The 20,067-nt window shown below is 48.1% G+C and overlaps 1 long non-coding RNA gene across 1 annotated transcript; it reads left to right on the top strand.

Moving 5' to 3' along the window:
- The first annotated feature begins 300 nt into the window (after positions 1–300).
- LOC132020866 (uncharacterized) lies at positions 301–2,916 on the top strand. Its single transcript, XR_009405118.1, has 3 exons — positions 301–430; positions 754–892; positions 2,720–2,916. It is a non-coding gene; the product is annotated as an uncharacterized LOC132020866 (long non-coding RNA).
- The last annotated feature ends 17,151 nt before the right edge of the window (positions 2,917–20,067 follow it).

The raw sequence follows: 20,067 nt of genomic DNA, 5'->3' as shown, positions 1-20,067 counted from the left end.
TGTCTGTGTAAGCACGTGTGTACGCATGTGATGTTCTTGGCTTTGTAAGGAAGGGGCCTTTCCTGAGTTTCTTACCCCGGGCCCGCAGCCGGCAGTCTCGCCGTGTCGGCATCCGGCCAGCCTCGCCTGAGTGCTTCAGGCCCTGGCACCTGCGCCTTTTGGATCTTCGACCCGCTTCCCAGGGAAAAAGCAAGACTTTGCCCCGAGATAGGAAGATGCCAGCTGCATTCCTTGCTTCAAAGCAAACCAGCCTTTCCTGAGCTCCACAATGAGAAGCCCCACCTTTTTCCTGGCCTGAATGTTTACTCCTTTTCCTCAAGCGTCTAGAGACTGGGGTTGAGCTCTCCTCACTTCAGCCTCTTTCCAGCCGCCTGGGTCAGGGGCATTCCCAGCTGCGGCCTCCCCGGCCTTCCCAGCTCCCAGAGATCAGGTGGGACCCGCTGTGCAGGCTCAGGGGGGATCTGCCAATGAACTTGCCCCTCATTTCTTGCCTGCTGCCTCAGAGTCTCCAGGTTAAACCTCCTCAGTCTGCATGGGATCAACAGAGCTTTCGTAAATGCTCTCTACACAGTGTGGTTTGCCACGTGGGAGGGCCCTCCGGGCCACCAGCTGGAATATTTCCAGTCAGATTTCCTCTGGGTGGGGGGTGGGGGGGGACCCAGAATGATCATCCTGCAGTGACCTGTGTCCATCCTGGGACAAGGGTCTGGGGTTGCGCTGGCTGCCGTGAGGTCCCTCTGTTCTCCCTCCTAGGCAGGGGATTTTGTCCCACGGTGACTTTCAAGGGAAGAAAAAAGCAGATTTGGAATGAAGTCTCCAGGACTCGCTGCCGTTCTGAGGGATTATTCTCCTCCTTAATTACTTCTGAGCCATATGCCTTCCCCCGCTCCCGGTGAGTGACCTGCGCGCCGTGCCTTCCCCGGGCCCTGACTTTGGCACCAGCCTGGCTCAGCCCTGTCCCATTCCTGCTGGCAGCAGGGAGGAAAGGCTTTGCTCAGGAGAAGACAGATTAGTTTGATTCCAGCCTGCAATTGTTTCCTAAGTCCCCACGGGCTGGGGGGATCAGCGCTGGATCCGCATCTAGGGAACCACAGGAGCAAAATCTCAACTACCCCGGAACTCGGAGAGCAAACCTCGTCTACGCACCCTGCAGAGTGGGAGGGAGGGGTGCCCCCTGCCTCCTGTCCTTCCGCAAGGTCCCCTCCAGCTCCTGCCCCTCCTCCGTCGTCCTCCGCCCTCGCCTCCCTGTTCTCTTCACCCTTTGGCGTTTGGTCGTCTTAAATACAAAGAGCGGATGGGAGAAACGTGGCTCGTTCCGATGGATGCTGTCAGGGAGATATTCCAAAATGGGACACCGTGAGTTGTGCCCCTGGAAACGGCCTTAGTCCCTTGACCTGGAAATTCCTGGGTGCCTAAGCTTTGGTGATGTTCCCCGGGAGCCACGCAGGAAGGTGGCCCTGGGGAATGCAGTTACTGAAAGGCTGAGACGTCTCCTTGCACATTTTCCCTTTCTGTTTGCTTTCGCAGCAAGTGCAGAGCGAGGCTGCAGCGAGGTTCCCAAGCATTTCGACCGCATCACCGTGTGCTTGACTGGTCCCATAGCGGGGTTCTGTGGTGCTCATGCTTCCCAGGGGTGTAGAATTGCCCGAAGACCCTAGATTTCCTTATATGGCCCCAACTCAGCCTCCCCAGAGGCCATAGGCCCCCTCTTTGCCACTCCTGTCCCCTCACAAAACAGCACACAGAGGTTGTGGCCGACGGGAGGCCTATCCTGAGCGCAAGTCTGGTGGCTCCTGTCACGTCTGGGGACTGCCAATGCAGCCTCCCATGATCTCAAGCCTGGACCATTTCATGGTCACTTTATGGGTGGTGGGATTTTGACTGGACCGGATTCTAGCTAGTACCTTCTGAGCACTTGGTCTGCTCATTTAAATTTCCAAACAATCCGGGGCATCTGGGTGGCTCAGTCAGTTAAGTGGCTGCCTTCGGCTCAGGTCATAGTACTGAGCTTTTGGGATCAAGCTCCGCATCAGGCTCCCTGCTCAGTGGGGAGCTGCTGCTTCTCCCTCTGCCTGCCGCTCTCCCTGCCTGTGTTCTCTATGTCAAATAAATAAATAAAATATTTTTTTAAAAATCTTCAAACAACCCCACACTGTACGTATTACCATGATTCCCATTCTTCAGATGAGAGAACTAAGGTTCCACTAAGTTAAGTACCTTGGCTGACGTCATACAGCTTGTTCACTGAGCTGGAACGCAGGCCAGATCTGTCACCAGAACCAGAGTATTCTATTCCCCTTAGGACTCTAAGACTGAACAGTAAGCATTTTGGAAGGAAAGCTGACAGAGCCAAAACTCTACCTGGCTTCACAGAGATAGTGTGTCTGACCCTACGGGCAGGGATTCCTTCCTGGGGCTCATGTTCATGTCCAAAGCTGGGCTTCAGGATGCCGCTGAAAGCCCCCATGAAACTGTGTGCAAGGTGCTGTGGGTATGTGTGGTATATTTTTTTGTGAAGAAAGAATGCATGATTTCAGTGATTCTTGAAAGGCTGGTGCCCCCCTAAGGTTTAAGAACCTCAGACATTGTGACACAAGGTCCCATCAGTTCTCTCCATTGTCTGTCCCTCTTTTAGGCTTTCTCTTGCCTACACCATCTGAGCTGATCACTCTGTTTTTTTTTTTTTTTTTTTTTTTTCATCACTGGGAATCTAACCCAGGGCCTGTTTGACGGTAACAGGAGGTGAATGGCCACAAAGGCAATGGACCTTTACTCTCACACCGCTAGCGGACGTCCATATGCTGCTGGATCCATCTGACCTGCTGCCCAAACTCCACAGATTCGGCACCATCTCCGGGGGGACACAGTGGACACAGAGCCTGAGGAGGGTCCTGGCCAGTCTACTCTGAGGTGTTACACTAGGGTATGAGGGTCTGATCTTACTGGTGTGAGGGGCGGTGGACCAGCCAAGCTGGTGTCCCTGCCTCCCTCTGCTAGGTTCTCACTGGCAGCTTCACTCAGAATCACAGGTGGCCTCACCCATCCTTTAGGCAGGATCTTGAACTTGAGCACAGGGACGTTCTGAGAGTCGTGAGTCTGACCCTAGCCTTTTTGGCTCATTTTCCTGAAGTAGAAACTGAAAGATGAATTCCCTATGGAGCAAACTTGAGCGGGGCGAGGGGTACAGAAATGAAAACCCCAAACACCAAACGTTCCTAAATGATAGTTTTCTTCTGAATAGAGGTCATTTTAGAAATAAAACCCTGTGAATTATGGGCAATCATTAGCACGCCGGACCCCGATTAGGGTGGTCCAAGTTAAGAGGAGGCATGATGAAAATCTGGCCTTCATTTCTCGTGCTCTCTTTTTCTGAAATTGGCCAGGAGGCCATGACACTTTCCATCAGTTTTCCCATTTGTCTCTCGTTGAGGACAACTGGCCTTCATAATCAGGAACAAAGTCCTCTTTAATCATTCTTCCTTCATCCGCACCCCATTCCCCAACCTGAAAACCCCCTGGCTTTGATGGATGGAGACCCTGTCTCACTCCTCAAAAATGCCCACAGTAAGAGAACTTCGTTCTTTACCTTAACTTGTCTGATCTTACCTGACACTGGATGCCAACAGAGCCTCCCATAGAGTCTGCTTAACAATAGGTCACTCTATCTGAAAGTCCTTTGGGAACTGGTTTGCTTGAAACTGAGAATTGATTTTAGCCCTGAGCTGACTTACATAATTTTTGGAGGAAGGCACGTGGAGGTAAATTCATATAGGACTTGGACCCCAGTTTGCAGCCATCAGTGGACCCCAGGCTGGATCGGGGGTGAGCCACGTGTTGTGGGTCACACCATTGTTGCATGTTCACTGTTTGGATAGAAGAGAAAGGTCCAGCGGAAAGGCCCAGTCTTAAAAGAATTTCTTTCCTCAATCACAAGTTTTAACAATTCATAGAGAACAGAATACAGTGCAAATAAAGCACTTCTTATTCTGGGCTTTTAGGAGAACTGAGTCAGAGATTTGAAAGGGGGGTGGCTTGTTTGGAGCCACAGGGGAGATACAGATCTCCAGGATGGGTTAACATTCCTCATTCAGAAACTGACTTCCGGGCCCCTGACCTGGTTCTGCCCCTCCCAACCTGTGACCTTGAACAAGCAGCTTAACTTCGTGTGCCCAGTTCCCTACATGTAATATGGGGGAAGTAACTTGCCTTGTAGGGCTGTCTTGAGGATTATGGGAGTTAACGTATATACTGACAGAGTTGAAACTGGCTCGTGGAAAGCACTAGATAAAAATGACCCATGATTGAAGCCACTGCTGCGGTTGTGGTAAATACCACCTTCATTCTCGAGGATGCCAGAGTCCAAACCTCCATGCTTTTAAGGGTGTGGTCCCTACCAGCTCATCTTTCCCTGGCCAGAGTCCCATCACTCCAGAGAAAAGTCTGGTTCTCCTAATCTTAAAGGTCTCTTGGAAGGGAGAGTCCATCAAAGCCTCCGTTATCTGATCTGTAACCATCCTTCAAGTCAGAGAGTTTTCCTTATAAGTAAATTAGCTTCTCTTCTTGAAATTAAAGCCATTTCCTCTCATTTAAACCACTTTAAGATGGAGAAGTGTTCTTGCCTTAAAATAACTCTCCTATATTTAAATGCTTGATTAAATCCCTTTTCTGCCTTTTCTTCTCCTGAAAAGAGTCAGAGTCACTTAACTTTTCCCTGGGGTTCATTTCTATTACCTACTTGAATTGTTCATGTTCTTGCCTTCCTGTTTTCCATCCCTGCCTCTTAAAAACCAAAGCCATGGCTGAAAAGAGTCAGTTATGACAGTCATTGCTGATGCAGCGGGCGAGGGAGAAATTTCTTCAAAACTCTTGTCCATTCTATTCCTGTTGTCTTGGTATCTGCCACGCTTCCATGGCCAAAGTCAAACATACCAGTGAATGGTGCCCAAACTTCTGCCGAGGTGACCCTTCTTGACCATGTTTGGTGTCTTATCCCTTGCTTCCACTTATCGTTCACCATCTTCAGTTCTTCTGGTCTTTCTGAGCCTGTCAAGGTTGCTAGACTCACATCCAAATACAGAATTAAATCTAATGAGCAAGAAAGTGAGCTCCCCAAGGGAGAACCTTTTACGCTCCATCCCTGGACTCATCATGATGACTAGCCCACAGTAGAGCTTCAGCAAACTTTGCGAAACACATTTCCTAAGCCACCACCAACAGCATGAGGTCTCATTAGGACTGAAGTAGGCCCTGAGGACTAACGTGACATTCAGCGATAGATGTCCTTTCCCCCATATTCCCATGTGGAAATGGCTGGGCAGATGTGACATCTCTTAAGTAGGGTGTACCCACGTGGAAATGTGGTTTGTAGACTTTTTTTTTTTTTTTTTTTTTTTTACCAGAGTGCTATTTCATCTTGGAGTTGGGCAATTTCAAGAAGCATTTACAAAGCCTCACAAAAAGAAAACTTGATCTACTTCAGGAGTAGATTCCATTCTGATGAGCTCTTCGGAGAGATATGGAAGGGAAAAGTAGGACATTGTGAAATCAAACCAACAATTACAATGTCTTATAACTCCAACTTGGTTGGCAATTATTGGCTCAAGTCACACTTTCCACAGGGTCAGTGTCTCAGAACAGTGTTCTTCAAAAATTACACAGCCACTTGTTAAATATGCATAAACCAGATTTATTTCCATCTGCCCCAGTATGTGTGCCCTCCCCCCCAATCAGCTGGCCCTACTCCCTGCTCCTGGCTCTTTCTCTTTCCATGGCTTTGTTATTTCTGTGTTTTTGTTTTTGCCAGGGATGCCCTGCCCCTTATCTAGTCCAGGGACATCCTGAGAAGCATTTAAATCCACCTTGAGGTCCCCTTTCTCACTGTCAGTATCCTCTCTTTGTTCATATGTGCAAGTTTTGTCTTCCCAATTACTCGTCATTGAATGTGGGCCAGCGGCAACAGTCTTATCCCAATTTTATAGCCCCCAGCAAAGGGTAGTACAAAGGACAGAGCTCCTGATCAGTGGACTGCAAACCCAGTCAATTTCCAGAATCACCTGAGCTGTTCTTAAAAATATCTACTAAGTGAAAATCTCTGGAGGGGAGGTCCAAGAATCAGCTTTTCACATTTTTTTTAAATGTTTAAATTTTTTTTAATGTCACAGGTGTTAAGTCTGATGATAGGTCAGATTTGAGAATGCCCAATGATGTGAAAGGACTCTGTGTCAAGTTTTTGGCAGTTCAGTGATAGAGCTTCTGAGCCTTTGACTTGTTCTAACAAAACCAAAAGGCTTTCTTCCTAAGAGGTGCTCCGTGAGTCCTGACCACTGGAGTCCATGAAAACATTTAGCTGCTATGATGCTACAGGCATGGAGATATTGGCTTTCTCTTCCCCAGAGATATTTATGTCTTTCCTTACTTCGCATCACATCCACCTCCAAACTAAACACCACTGGTCTTACTAGCCAGTTGATTTTGCATCCAGATGAATGGGCTTTGCTTGGCAACTATCATTTTCCATCTCTCCTGCTATAAAAGATGGCTTTTCCTTGGCCAACATACAGGACAAGTTCTCTTCAGCTTCAGTGCTTAGTAATGGTTTTGTTCATGACATGCTTGTCCATTCTCAGAAGGGACAATCCCAACCACTGTCATTACCACTTTACCATGCTCTCTTAGACAGTGCCCCCCTTAAATGTGGTGCTGGGCCATTCATCTGTGCCAGTACAGCTCAGACTGCAGACTAACCTGTAGACACATGCAGCCAGCTTTTGCTCAGAGGTTTGCCTGCAGTCTTTCTAATCTGTGGTTTGGACTCTCCTATAAGCCCCTAACCTTGGGCCTAGGATATTCTTTAATATGTTGACATGAAAAATTTTCTGAATTTGAAGCCATCAAATTTCATTTCTCATGTGCTATCCATTTCTTGTCTTATAGCTTACCGTAAGGACATAATATCAATATTAATAAAACCATTTATTGAGAACCTAATATGTGTGAGACAATGTACTAGGTAGGTTCTGGGACTGCAAAGATTCATAAGATAAGGTTCTTGCTCGAGAGATGACCACACTCTGATGAGAAATAAAGGATTCCATTCATAAAAAAGCAATTTACAAAGACACACAGCAGATATCAAGCCTAAGATAAATGGCTCAGGCACTAACCACACTTAGGATTAGAAGGAGGACTTGCCTATGCAGTGCTTGAAAGCCTGGGGGCAGGGAGGGAACTTGCTGTATATAACATGCAGGCTGGCATACAGCAGGTACTCAGTAAATGCCTGCCAAACTAATAAATGAATGACCAGCTGGATGGTGGTAAGATAGGAAGAGGGCCTTAGAATATAGGTGGACCATATTGAGGAGAAGGACACACACACACACACACACACACACACACACACACACACACATACACCCCACAGCTGCTTTATCAATGAAGCATGATCCTGTTTCATCAGGGAGTAACATGAGTGAGAAATTTAGGAAAATATAGCTCTGTTAAGGTCAATCTTTTTATTGTTGGGAATCGTTAACTGGGCAATAACTAAATTAATAACACTAAATATTGTTTATTTAGTAAGTAAATTATCAGTAAGCAAATTATTAGTAATTTAAGAAGTAAATTCTTTTCACTAGATGAACTCTCACTGTGTAAATTCATTGGTTCGCCATCTCACAGGGACTCAAAGGACAGGCCTTTGTATAGATGCCTTTGCTGCGCTACGTTTGGTCACTACCTGATTTACTTTATAAGCAACTCATTTCTATTCCACCTTGCCCCAAAACAGATTGCATATTAAACGATTTATGAGAGCTGAGCTAGGAAGTAAGACACAAAGAGGCAGAGAGATGGAGCAGAAAGGACTGAAAAGCCGCTGGACTCATTGGGTCTTCCTGCAGCTTGGGCAAGAAAGAAAGCACACGAGTGACTGAGAACCATGAATCAAAGAAGTATCTGGGAGAAGAAAGGAACAAAACCTTTCTCCTTGCTCCTAATTTCTGAAGAAAACCTTGTCATGGGGCTTTTTTAACCCCGATGCCTAGTTAATTGCTGCTTTTGCCATTTTTACTACCAGTGAGACTCTTAGTACGGGTAGCTAGTCAACTTTCTCTGTGCCCGGCACTGCGCTAAATCTAATACATGCATTAAAAAAAAACTTAATCCTACAACTGCCCTGTGAGTAGGTCCTGACCCTCCCCGCTCTTGCCAGAAGTTCTCTGATAATACGCATCCCTTCCTAAGAGCAGCTGGCTGCTCTCCCTGAGCTGGTCCTCTCCAGCCTAGGAACCCACTTGCAGAGAGCAAGCGGACTGCAGCCAACAGGACCCCTGCCCAGTGGGAGCTAAGAAGATCCCACCGCAGAGACCACTTTGATCCAGACAGTGGAGCAGGCACAAAAGCTATGTCCCAGCCATACAGCTCAAGGAGACTCAGGAGGAGGTCTTCAGGTTACACAAGAGAAGAAGCAGCTCTAGTCAATGGCGACACTGGATGGTCGACCACCATGTTAGTCGTTTGGAAGAAACCATGTGCCCTAATCTCAGAGTCAAAGAAAATGTTTCCAGCCATGAACACTAGAGCAGGTCACTCCACATCTCTCAGATCCAGATTCCCCTGTGAACAGCGGCAGGAAAGGAGGTCTGCCACCTCCAGTGTGGATTCCAGGGGACCGGACTCGGAAGTGTGTGTGACACATTGAACATGAAAGCTACAGCATATGATTCTGCTCCAATATAAAATCGTGCATGTTCTTGTGTCTACATGGGACCTGAGAGTCACTAAGAGTTCCTCTTATCTGTGCCTCAGTATGTCTTCTTTTATTCTTTCTGCTACCTTCGTGACCCCTTCAACCTGCCCCAGGTCCTGGTGACTGGCTGCTTCTCTCCCCTTCCTGTCCTTTTCCTGTTTTCACACTGACTGTAGATAGGAAAGGAACAGAAAAGGGAGGAAAAGAAAAGTGAAGAGAAGAATATTATTTATAAACATCCTTATTAAAAAAAAAAAAAAGGACAATTGTGGAACAAATACTCCTCTTCTGCGGTGTCACCTACCTACCAACTCACGCTTCCCCACACCCTCTAGTTTCTTTATACGTGGTCGTGATTTTCAAATGTCTGTGATCACAGAGAAGCTACGTGATGTGGCTCTGTGAGTTCTTATTGAACACTGCCTTGAACGGTTCCCAAGTTGCTATGTCACCGTCATAATTATTTTCGCTACTGGCTGTGAACTAGCCCATGGAGTAAAGTATCTCATGATGAAGATCTGAATTTTATAATTGTTGGACATTTAGGTTTATTTTAATAAGTACTTCCATCACAAATACCTTATGGTATTATAGTCTTCCTTCCCCTTGTGAATTAAAGGAAAAAGTGTTTATAATTTTTTTTTTCTAAAAGCCAGGCAGAATTTTCTAAATTCCCCCCACACTGAGGATTTATCAGCCTTTGCTGATCTATTCTGCCTTATCTTGCTTTATCCTCCTGGGATCTTCTGGTCAGTGAGGCAAGGAATTAGCTGCTGTTCCTAATCATGACTTTTCTCTATCAACAAATCTGTTTGAATGTTGTTTCTTGTACTCTCAAAAGGCCAGAAGAAGGGGCGCCTGGGTGGCTCAGTGGGTTAAGCCTCTGCCTTGGGCTCAGGTCATGATCTCAGGATCCTGGGATCGAGCCCTGTATCGGGCTCTCTGCTCAGCAGGGAGCCTGCTTCCTCCTCTCTCTCTGTTTGCCTCTCTGCCTACTTGTGATCTCTCTGTCAAATAAATAAACAAAATCTTTAAAAAAAAAAAGAAAGAAAAGGCCGGAAGAATTAGGTAGCTAGCCAGATAGCACTTGCGTCATGGTTGTCAACTTTGGAGACATGATCCTGTCCAAAGCACCAAGAGGAAGTCTACCCAACAGAATGACCATGTTGAACAGCAGTGTCCCACTCAAGCTCTGGGGAAGGTGTTGGTTCTTTGACCCTAAAGCAAATGGATAGATAGCTATAGTCATTGGGGTCCAATCAGAAAAATGAGAACTACTCTAAGAATTTAATATAGCAAGGCAGGGGCATAGATAATGGAAAAGCCAAGAAACCAATTGGGAGTGGTGAGGCAGCTGAGTGATCACCGGAGGCGGGAAGTCACTTCTATCCCCAGGCTGAAGGACAGAGCCAGGGTCATCTGGTAGAAGCTGGGCCCAGGGGACCTGCTCCAATAGCACTAAAGTTATGGCAGAAGAGATGCAGACCTGCTGGAGATGCCATCCAAGACACAGAGAGACAGGGAGAAATGCCCTGGCTTCTCCTCCCTCCAGCCTTTCAGTCTCCCCACAACGCCTCTCCTTGGTGGACTCAGCTGGACACCCTGCGTCTCAAGAGTCTGGGACACACAGCTTGCAGGGGTGCAGCACCCCCTTCCCTGCTGCAAGTGAATTAGGGAAGGGATGAGGAGTGAGCCCCAGGGCAAACAAAGAATAAGCACAAAATCATAGGGCTAAATAGTCATTCAAAATGGCACCGAGGCAAGAGAGGAAAATCCTGCGATGTGCTGGCCAAGAAAGCAAAAGAGAACGAAATGGTTTGGTCTTAAGTACCTAGATCAGCCATATACAAGTGCATTGTTAGTTGCAAATGGTGCCTCTAGCACCAGAAAATGACTTACTGTTTCCTGCAGAACATTATCTGGTCTTGCCACCCTTGTGACCACGAAAAAGGACACAAATAAGAGGGTTGGTGCACAGCTGCTGAGACGGTACCATGCCCATGCCCCTGCCCCATGAGAAAGATGGTTCCTTTTGTGCCCCAGACCTGCTGGGGGCAGATCTGCATCCCTTGGCCATGTGCTAACTCTGTCTTCTGATGGGGTCACACCAGGGAAAGTAGGCTTTATCAAACCTTAGCATGAGAAAGGGAGCTTAGAGAATATACTGCCTCTACTGCCTCGAACACCCAGTGTCAGATTCTTCCAAGTCTTCTAATAGCTCTAGTTGTTACAAGGGTAGTCTTTTTTTCTTATTTTATTTTATTCATCGGTAAGAGAGAGAGAGTGAGAGCACAAGCAGGGAGAGTAGCAGGCAGAAGAAGCAGGCTCCTTACTAAGCAAGGAGCCAGATGGCAGGACTCGATCCAGGACACTGGTATCATGACCTGAGCTATAGGCAGATGCTTAACTGACTGAGCCACCCAGGCATCTCAAAGATTGTCTTTTTCTAACTGCTACTTATATTTCTGCAAGGAGGCTCTTCTTCCACAAACTCAAAATTAAAAGAACAAGTAACAAAGAAGGTAAAAGAGTCGTCCCCACTCGGGGACGAGAAGGACAGAGCCAGGATCATCCCTGGGAAGGTTATTTCAAGAACATCTCATTTTCAGGGAGTATCAGACAATCTTCCACTCATTTCCTTTGAGATTAGGTTCCAGTAGAGTAAGACTGCCTGGGTTATTTTTGTAGTAGCCACTAATGGAGTGTCCACTGATGTGTCTTTTACAACATTAGGTTCTGGGAATTAACAGTTGAATAAGATATCATCCTTACTCTCAGAAAATGCACAGTGTGGTAAGAAAGGCAAGCATCAAGATCACTGGCTTGCAAATATAAGAAATACAAGAGAAAAATGAACAAAACCTGATGACGCCTGTAGGAGGGAGAAATTGACTGTGTTTGGAGAGACCCAGAGAGGGTTTCAAAGACAAAGGACATTTGGGGATGAATGGAGAGAGCCTGAGCGTGCATCCCAAGGCTTCGATTTGAGAGAATGGTTGGACACAGCCACTGTGGTTTCTTGGGGATGAGGTTAGGTAAGCTGGGGCAGTGTGCCTAGGTAATGCCTGAGTAAGAGTTTCTCTGATAAAGGAATAATTAAAATGGATGAATCTGGGGTTGAGTAGGTGTATTTTCCCTAGGCTGATCTTTAGAGGTTATTGAAAGAGACTCCTTTTTCCTTTCTTCCACCTCAAAAACAAACACCCAACCTGCAATCTCTGCCACATCCCCTCCACGCCACTACTGTAGTACCAAAACCGCCATAGCTGGTCCATAGATGAGTCAGTCTGGCTGTGTACCAATAAAGCTTTATTTATAAAGCATCTGGATTTGGCCCAATGGGTCATGCTTTGCCAACTCCAGCTCTACAGGAGCAGATCTGAAAATACAGTCATCATGTACTCCTGGTTTGTGATTTTAAGGTCTGTTTTGAGGTTGTATCTGCAGGTACTGGAGAAGAACATGGGGGCGGTGGGGGGGGGGGCGCTTAGGAAGGAAAGTGAGGGCAGATCGGAGAGGTCTTAGCTCTAGGGAGGAAAGGGCCAAGGTGGAAGGCAGATCCCAGTCGTTCTTCCTCTTGGAGTGCCTCCTGGCCGCCAGCGGGCTGTCTCACTGTGGCTCCGACTAACTGTGTGTGTTTGGGCCAGCTGCCGCCAGGCAGGAGCTGAGTTCATCCCCGAGGTGACTGTGCACGGGATAATTTATATTTTGGTGTAAACCCACCTCGAGTTCCTTTGAGATGAAAGAGTCTATATAAAACTGAGTTATGACCCAGCTTCATGGGAGCACTGCTGAGTTTTTCCAAAAGTGGAGTTAAACCCCTCTGGCATCTGGGAAGGGCTGGCTGTAAAGGACGGTTGGCCATGTCGGCGGCTCTAGCTTTCGCTGTTGATCTGTGTGCGATAAATCATTCTCCTCCTCCAAGTCCAAGGCGGCATTTATATTTGCCAAGACGCTCAGGAGGAAGATCTCCAACTGGTCTAAGCTGAGGCAGATCTTTGCTTTTTAAGTTGTTTGGGAAGTGAGAACACATACACACATTTGCACTTGCTCACATACACACACGTGCACACGCGCACACACACACACGTTGAGCTCCCATAATGACGTATTCCAGAATAGCTCTTCCCTAACCCTGTAACTTCATAGGGATTGTCGTGACACTGGTTTTGTTTTTATGAGAAAGATGTGAGTTGGTCATGCTCCTTTGACATCCTGTCCTTTTTAACGCCCGGAAGACTCGGTTTTGGAGGAGCAAAGCTGTCTCCAGGTGTCCCCGTCGCTAACAGAGGCCAAGGGCTCCCCGGGTCAGCTTGGTGCTGGGCTGCCCCTTGACAGTATTGAACAGGGCATACCAATGTGCCTTTTTTTAGAAAAGACCGTAAGTGTCTTATCTTACTTCTTTGGAATTTTCCACAGTTATTTAGCCTCTAGTTTAGGAAAAGTGGGTTTGAGGGTTCTTCAAATTGTCGCCGAGCGCTTACATCAGATCTGCGAGCTCATTTCACTTGAGGTGGATGGCGCTCCTGCTTGCCAACCTACCTCATTTCCATCTCTCCTCCCCACTGACTAGAAACCTTGTGGTTAAAATAACACACAGCCTCTGTTCGCAGCTCCAACTTAGAGCTAGCTGCTATCGGAGGCAGATTGGGGATTTAAGGAAGTCTCAGAAGATGCTCTCGAGTTGCTTTCTCAGTGTTCAATGTTAGATTCTCGTGAAGAAATCAGGGAGCTGGTCAGGTAAAGAACTTCTTTTCTTTTTCATTGTTTTGTTGGGGGGCAATGATGAAGAACACTGTATCCATCGCTTTGGAAGCAGCCGGCTTCTTGACTCTTGAACGGGGCTTGTGTCTGTGTCTCTGACAGGGGAGTAAAGCGTGACACGGGAATCGCGCGGAGAAACTGCAGTGGCGAGTCTCTGTCATCAGAGAGAGAGGGCTGGGGGCTCAGAGGGGACAGATGTGGCTCCCCAGGGGAGCAACAAACCGCCTTTGGGGGTGTGCAGGTTAGAAAAATAGGAAACAGTAGTTGGGTTGGTCTGTCTTGGTGCAGCGTCTGGAGTTCGGTGGCGTGAGCAGCGTGCCCGGCGGCGGTGCCCAGCCCTATCTGGGCATCACGTCTTCTTAGAAGAGATCTAAGCCCATTCCCTTCCCTTGCTACTTCCCCCTCCAATAGCTGGGTGCCATCATTACTTGTCTGTCTGTCTGTCTGTCTGTCTATCTCCCACCTCTAAATTGTTGTGAAGCGTCGCTCTGCTATCTCATTTTAAAATATGTTTAAACTCGTGCCTTTCTTCAGTGATAGAACATTGAAGATCTGTCTTACATCTCTTTGTCAAATATATTAACATTTTCCTTGAACACCTGTAACTATGGCTTCTTGAAATAAAATAACACCCGTTTGTAGAGCCATTTTTTCAGAAGAATTTGCCACCGCCCCTCTGGGTCTTTCTTCAATTATACTTTATTATTTTTTTTTTTTTGCAAACATTTATGCCTCTGAAGTATTTCGATATATCTCACCCCGGCTAAACCAGGTGTTTACTTACTTGGTGATCTTCTCTCCCTCTCCTTCTCTCTCTCTCTCCTTCCCTTCCTGTCTTCCCCTCCCTCCCAGATCATGTTCCCTTTTATGTCTTAATTTGAAGAAAATTCTATTCCTATTTGGTGTTAGAGCCAAATAAGTCAGCCAATCAATCAATCAATCAATCAATCACTCAATCCCTGGTCAGTCAACCATTTGTTCGAGTGTGACCTGCACGCTCTGTATTAGGATATTATTGTCTTGTATTCCCAACCAGGGTTGGGGGAAGATCTGTGCCATCACCACATTTATCGTGTGTTTGGGATCCTCCATAGGGTCAATAATTACCAAATACCATCGGTACAAAATGAAGGGCTAAATTTCTAACTGCGGATTATGGGACACATTGCAGTAATGACGCAGCCTTCATTCCCGAGAGCTCACTACGCACCAGGTACTAAGCTCAGCACTTTGCCGTCATCTACCTTGAGGATTCTCTTGACAGTCCTCCGGCCGCAGGGCAGGAAACTGAAGCCTGGAGAGAGGCTGATGCCCAGCCTCATCCGACGAATAGCAGGAGACTGGCTGCGCAAAGCTTCAGTCCCGCCAGGACGCAGGCTCCGGCAGGTGTCAGAAATTATGTGCAAGAAGTGGTCCGTGGGCTGGGCCCCCAACTGTTGCCCAGCCTCCAAGCAGTGAGAAGGAGCAGTTCTGTGGGCCAGGGTGGGCATGGCAGGGAGGAGGGTCAGGGGTGGCTGGGGGCTCGCGCCGCAGCTGGCGGGCGGGGGGACGCGCAGGAGGAGCCGGGTCGTGAGAGGCAGCGGTGTGGGTGCGGAAGGAGCCTTGTGCTGTTGGGCTGAGGCACGAAACGGGGAAGAGGGTGGATCCCGAGGGACACTGCTCAGAGCCCAGCGCAGGCTTTGCGGCTCCCTGCCTTTCCCAGGTACTGCAGGGCTCAACCCCTCCGCCTCTGCTCTCAGAGAGGGTGCTCCCTCATCGGACAGGCTTCCTGGACCCTCCTAGTCAAGGAGCCGCCTGCAACCACCCCTGTTTGCTTCTTGTTGTGGTAAAATAGACATCACATAAAATGTACTTTTTCAACCATTTTCCAAGGTACAATGACGTGGTATTTAGTACCTTCCCAACATCGTGCAACAATCACTGCCGTCCAGTTCCAGATTACACTGCCGTCAACCCAAAGGGACATCCTACACCCTTTAAATCCTATATCTACTCCCCATTCCGCCAGCCCCCCAGGCCCTGACCACCAAACCACTGATCTGCTCTCTGTCTGTTCTGGACATTCCATATAGACAGAATGGTGCAGTATGGCCTTTGGTGTCTGGCTTCTTCCTCACAGTGTAATGTTTTCAAGGTGCATCCCTGACGGAGCCTGAATGGTCCGTCATGCCTTTTCCTGGCTCAGTGGTACTCCCTGGTATGCACAGTCACATGCTGTCCGCCCACTCAGCATCTGGTGGGCACATGAGTTTCAGCTACTGTGAACGGTGCCGCTGTGACGTTCATGGGCAAGGCTTTGTCAGGACATGTGTTTTCCGTTCTCCTGGGCGCGTATGCAGGGGCGGAACTGCTGGGTCATATGTAACTCTATGTTAAGCTTTGCAAGTTGCTGCCAACCCCCAGCAGCTGTGCCATTTCACGTTCCCACCGCCACGGACGAGGGCTGCAGTGTCTTCGCATCCTCGCCAACATGGGTTACTTTCTATTTTTATTTCCTTACAGCCGATCTGGTGGGTGTGAAGTGCTATGCCGTTGTGGTTTTGATTTGCATTTTCCTGATGACACCGAGCATTTTTTTTTTTTTTATGGGTTTGTTGGCCATTTGTCCTGTTCAATTTTTATTCCCTTTATTTGGCTCTATTCTTCTTTTTTAAAGATTTTATTTATTTATTTAACAGAGAGAGAGAGAGAGAGAGAGAGCATGAATAGGAGGAGGGGCAGAGGGAGAGGGAGAAGCAGACTCCCTGTTAGCAGGGAAGCCAATCCGGGGCTCGATCCCAGGACCCCGAGATCATGACCTGAGCCAAAGGCCAGTGCTTACCTGACGGAGCCACCCAGGTGCCCCCTGGCTCTATTCTTGATACATAAGTCCTAGGTTTACCTCTTCTTGCTACATAACTAAGTAACTTGTTACTAAGTAACCTTCATGAGGTAGGGACTCTGACTGTTTTTGTCTCAGTATCTCAGTATCTAGGACAGGCTTGGGTATCACAGTAAAAAAAAAACTCAGTATGTATTTTCAGAATAACTGAATATCCAACTATGGCTATTGCCCCCAGCCCTGGGCCTAGGGCTTCTCCTCCCTGCTGGGGGGGGGGGGGGGGGTCAACGGATGGGCAGCACAGTGAGGGGAGAGCCACAGCTGGCGCCTACACCACTCCCTGCCCCGAGCCCGCGTGGCCAGAGCGATCGTGGCCTCCCACACCCAGCCAGCCCTTGGACCGTGGGAAGTGGGAGCAGCCAAGTAGTTACAGAGATATTCAAGGTTGAGGTCGTGAGAGCCAGAGCTAAGGCAGCAGCAGGGAGAACAGAGTGGGGGGAACCCCTAGGAGGGGAGTATTTAAGGAAAAATCCGTAGAACTAGATGACGGGCTGAAGTGTCCATCAAGGTGACTTCAAATTTTGAACTTGGAAGGTTTGGGAAATCGGGGGCACGATTCTCGGGGACGGGAAGTTGGAGAAAAGCGTCTCTGGGAGCAGGAGAAAGGGAGGGTTGCTTTGCACTGAGTTTGAGAAGGCAAGAGATCAGGGGGCGGCAGACACAGCCCTGTCGCGGAAAGGGAGCGGGGAGACAGACACAGAAAGGGAGGCAGACCCGCAAGTGTCGCTATGGGGAAGATGGGGGGAAGGAGGGGGGTGAGCACAGGGAAGAGGGGCAGGGGGAAGAGCATGGAGAGAGAACCAGAGTCTGGAGATGCTGGAGCAGGAAAGACAAAAGGAGGGGATGTAGAGCACAGCAAAGGAAATGGGTCGGGGTGGGGGGCGGTGAGAGGTGGTGAGGAAGAGGAAGAAGCAGTGAGGGGTTGGTATTCCAGAATATTTCCCATCTGTTCAGAAGCAAGTAAGAGGGAGGGCTGGGGAACAGGGAGATTTGGCAATTGACCTGGGGGGGGAGAGGAGGTCCATGTTCTTTCCCTGCCCCTCCTTTGCCCCCATCCAGTCCCCCCAAACACCCCAAAACTAGCCTCTCCTAATGACCTACAGCCCAGAACCTTCCAGGGGAAAGGCCGTTACTGAGTCAAGTCCAGACTTTCATTGAGAGAGTTTGCAAGGATATCCTGAGACAGGAAGACTTTGAAGCCTAACATGGCTTCTTTGTCCCACGGAGCGCAAGTCCTGCTGTGCCCATGGGTGTGCTCTGCACTTTGCAGAGCGGTGGCAGAGCGAGACCTCAGTGCACATGATGGGAGGTGTCTAAAGCTCCCCAAGCGTGGGAGCATGTGAGAGAGGCAGCCTGGGGAGGAAGGAAGGTGCTCGGTCCCTGGAGGGGGGTACTGAGCTGGGAGAGCCGCTCCGAGATCCTCTGTCTACCGCTCTGGCTCAGGCATTTCATTTGGCCGAGTTGGACCAAGGACTCTAAGCTCGGCTTCATCCAGAGTCAGGGTGAGAAAAACACCTCCCCAAGTGTCCAGTGGGGAGCAGGTTTATGGGAACTTGCCAAAAGCATGTGCAAGCTCACTCCCCTTTTAAATGTTAAGGACATGGGAGTTTTCTCTTCCATCCAAATGTAGGCTGAAATGTATTCATGAAGACGGCACTAACTCCCCAGCATGGAAAACTCTGATTTGGGGAAGAGCGTTTAGTGGCAGAAATCTAATCTCCTCTCGCAGACTCAGTGGAAACTCCAGTGAGGGGAGGATCCCCGCCATCTTCCCTGCTGGCGAAGGACCCCGAGGAGGGTGCCCATGTGTGACGAACTGAATGCTGGGGACAATGGTGTAGCTTTGTGTCTTTGTGAGCCTCTCACTTTAAGTGTATAATATTGTTCCGTGCCTGGAGTCCTGCTGGTAGAATTTTCACGTCTCTGTTGCAAGTTCGCGTTCGCTAATCATAAGGCTGGATGCCTACACTTCCCCGGCTCTGAGCCCAAATAAAGAGGAAACTTCTGAAAGTCAAGTGCACTGTACAGAGACTCCGTGACAGCCACCGTGTATGTGACACCCTTATCACAGAATAGGGCTCCTGACGTTTTTCTGGAACATGACCTTCTGACTAGGCTGTAGAAGACCTGCCAGGATAGGGTACATATTTTATTAGACGGTACTGCCAAACATTTTTTAGACTTTGCAAGTAGTTGTCCCTTAGGCAATTAAAAAGCAAATAAGAGTTTCACTTCCTTCTGAAATGCTGGGGCTTCAGGACTGGTGTCCTTGGATGTGTTTTCTGATGTCATTCAATCATTCCCTCATTTATATACTTACTCAACTAACAGATATTTGTGTAAGCTCACCGTAAGTCCCACTGGGAGAAAGAGGCAAGACCCTGTCCCTGTTCTCAAGTCTTAAGAAGCAGTCCAGGGCTACCAGGAGGATGAAAAGAGATCATGGAAGAGAAATGTACAGAAACCAGGTTCTGGGGGGGCCAGCGAGCAGGGCTCCTTCATACAGCTCTGACCTCCCCGTATTTGAGCTGAGGGGCACCTCCCTAGCAGGTCCAGCCAGGAGGATGATAACTGAGAAATTAAATGGGAGAATGCACGTCATCCAAACTCAAAGATCTACGACCCATTGGGTTCATCCCAACAACCCTTTGTGCTGCTGCAGACCTCGCAGTGACCAAACTCCACACAATGCACTGCTTTTATCTGGGACACGCTTCCCTGCTGGAAAACATCTGTTCAAAATCATAGATGGTGTTTAAAGCATCATCTGGAATAACGGTTTTAATGTTCCAGAATGGTGTTGGAACAGAAATACCAGCTGGGGTCTTAGAGCCCTGGAATGCTGTGTCCTAAAGGGAGGGACGTGTTCCTTCCCGGATGCCGCGTCGCCACAGGGACATAAGTGAGGAGAAGGACTAGCACAGTTGGGTTGATGCTGGGTCTGAGCCGTTGGAAGACCCTTAGTGGACGTAAGCACATAAATTGTAAACAGCCTTTGAGCTTTTATATGTATCAGAAGCAGTAAGGCCAATGAAGGCCGATGCTCATTTATAATGGCAGATGAGGGGCGCCTGGGTGGCTCAGTGGGTTAAGGCCTCTGCCTGCAGCTCAGGTCATGATCCCGGGGTCCTGGGATTGAACCCCGCATCGGTCTCTCTGCTGGGTGGGGAGACTGCTTCTGCCTCTCTCTCTGCCTACGTGTGATCTCTGTCACATAAATGAACAAAATCTTTAAAATATATATATATAACGACAGATGATTAGCATAAAACAACCACCTCACAGGCTTTGAAAAACATCATGTGAATTATTTTATAATAGTCTTACCTTCCTGATTTTTAATTTTCTTAAATTAATATTAAGATTTTATTTATGATTTCAGCACATACAAATGAAGGTGAGGAATTGGGCCAGAAAACTGGCAGAAGAGCCCCCTTAGGGGTTAGACTCCACCCACAATAAGGGGCTGGTGATAGGCGTAGTGAAGTTCAGCTTTTGTCTTCTTGTCATCCTTTTTGATACCAGCCATAAAAGGGTGTCTCAAAGTTATTTTCACCTCTCCCCTGGGTACTCCTCAACAAAATCATTGCCAGGTAGAGTTAGCAAGCTAGAGCAATCCCGCCCCGTCAGTAAGAGGGTGGATTTAGAAACAGAACCCACTTGGTTGGTTCTC

This window comes from Mustela nigripes, chromosome 6, assembly GCF_022355385.1.
Source record: "Mustela nigripes isolate SB6536 chromosome 6, MUSNIG.SB6536, whole genome shotgun sequence".
NCBI lineage: Eukaryota > Metazoa > Chordata > Mammalia > Carnivora > Mustelidae > Mustela > Mustela nigripes.
Note: the sequence above shows the minus strand (reverse complement) of the source record. Positions and strands in the feature narration are given on the sequence as shown.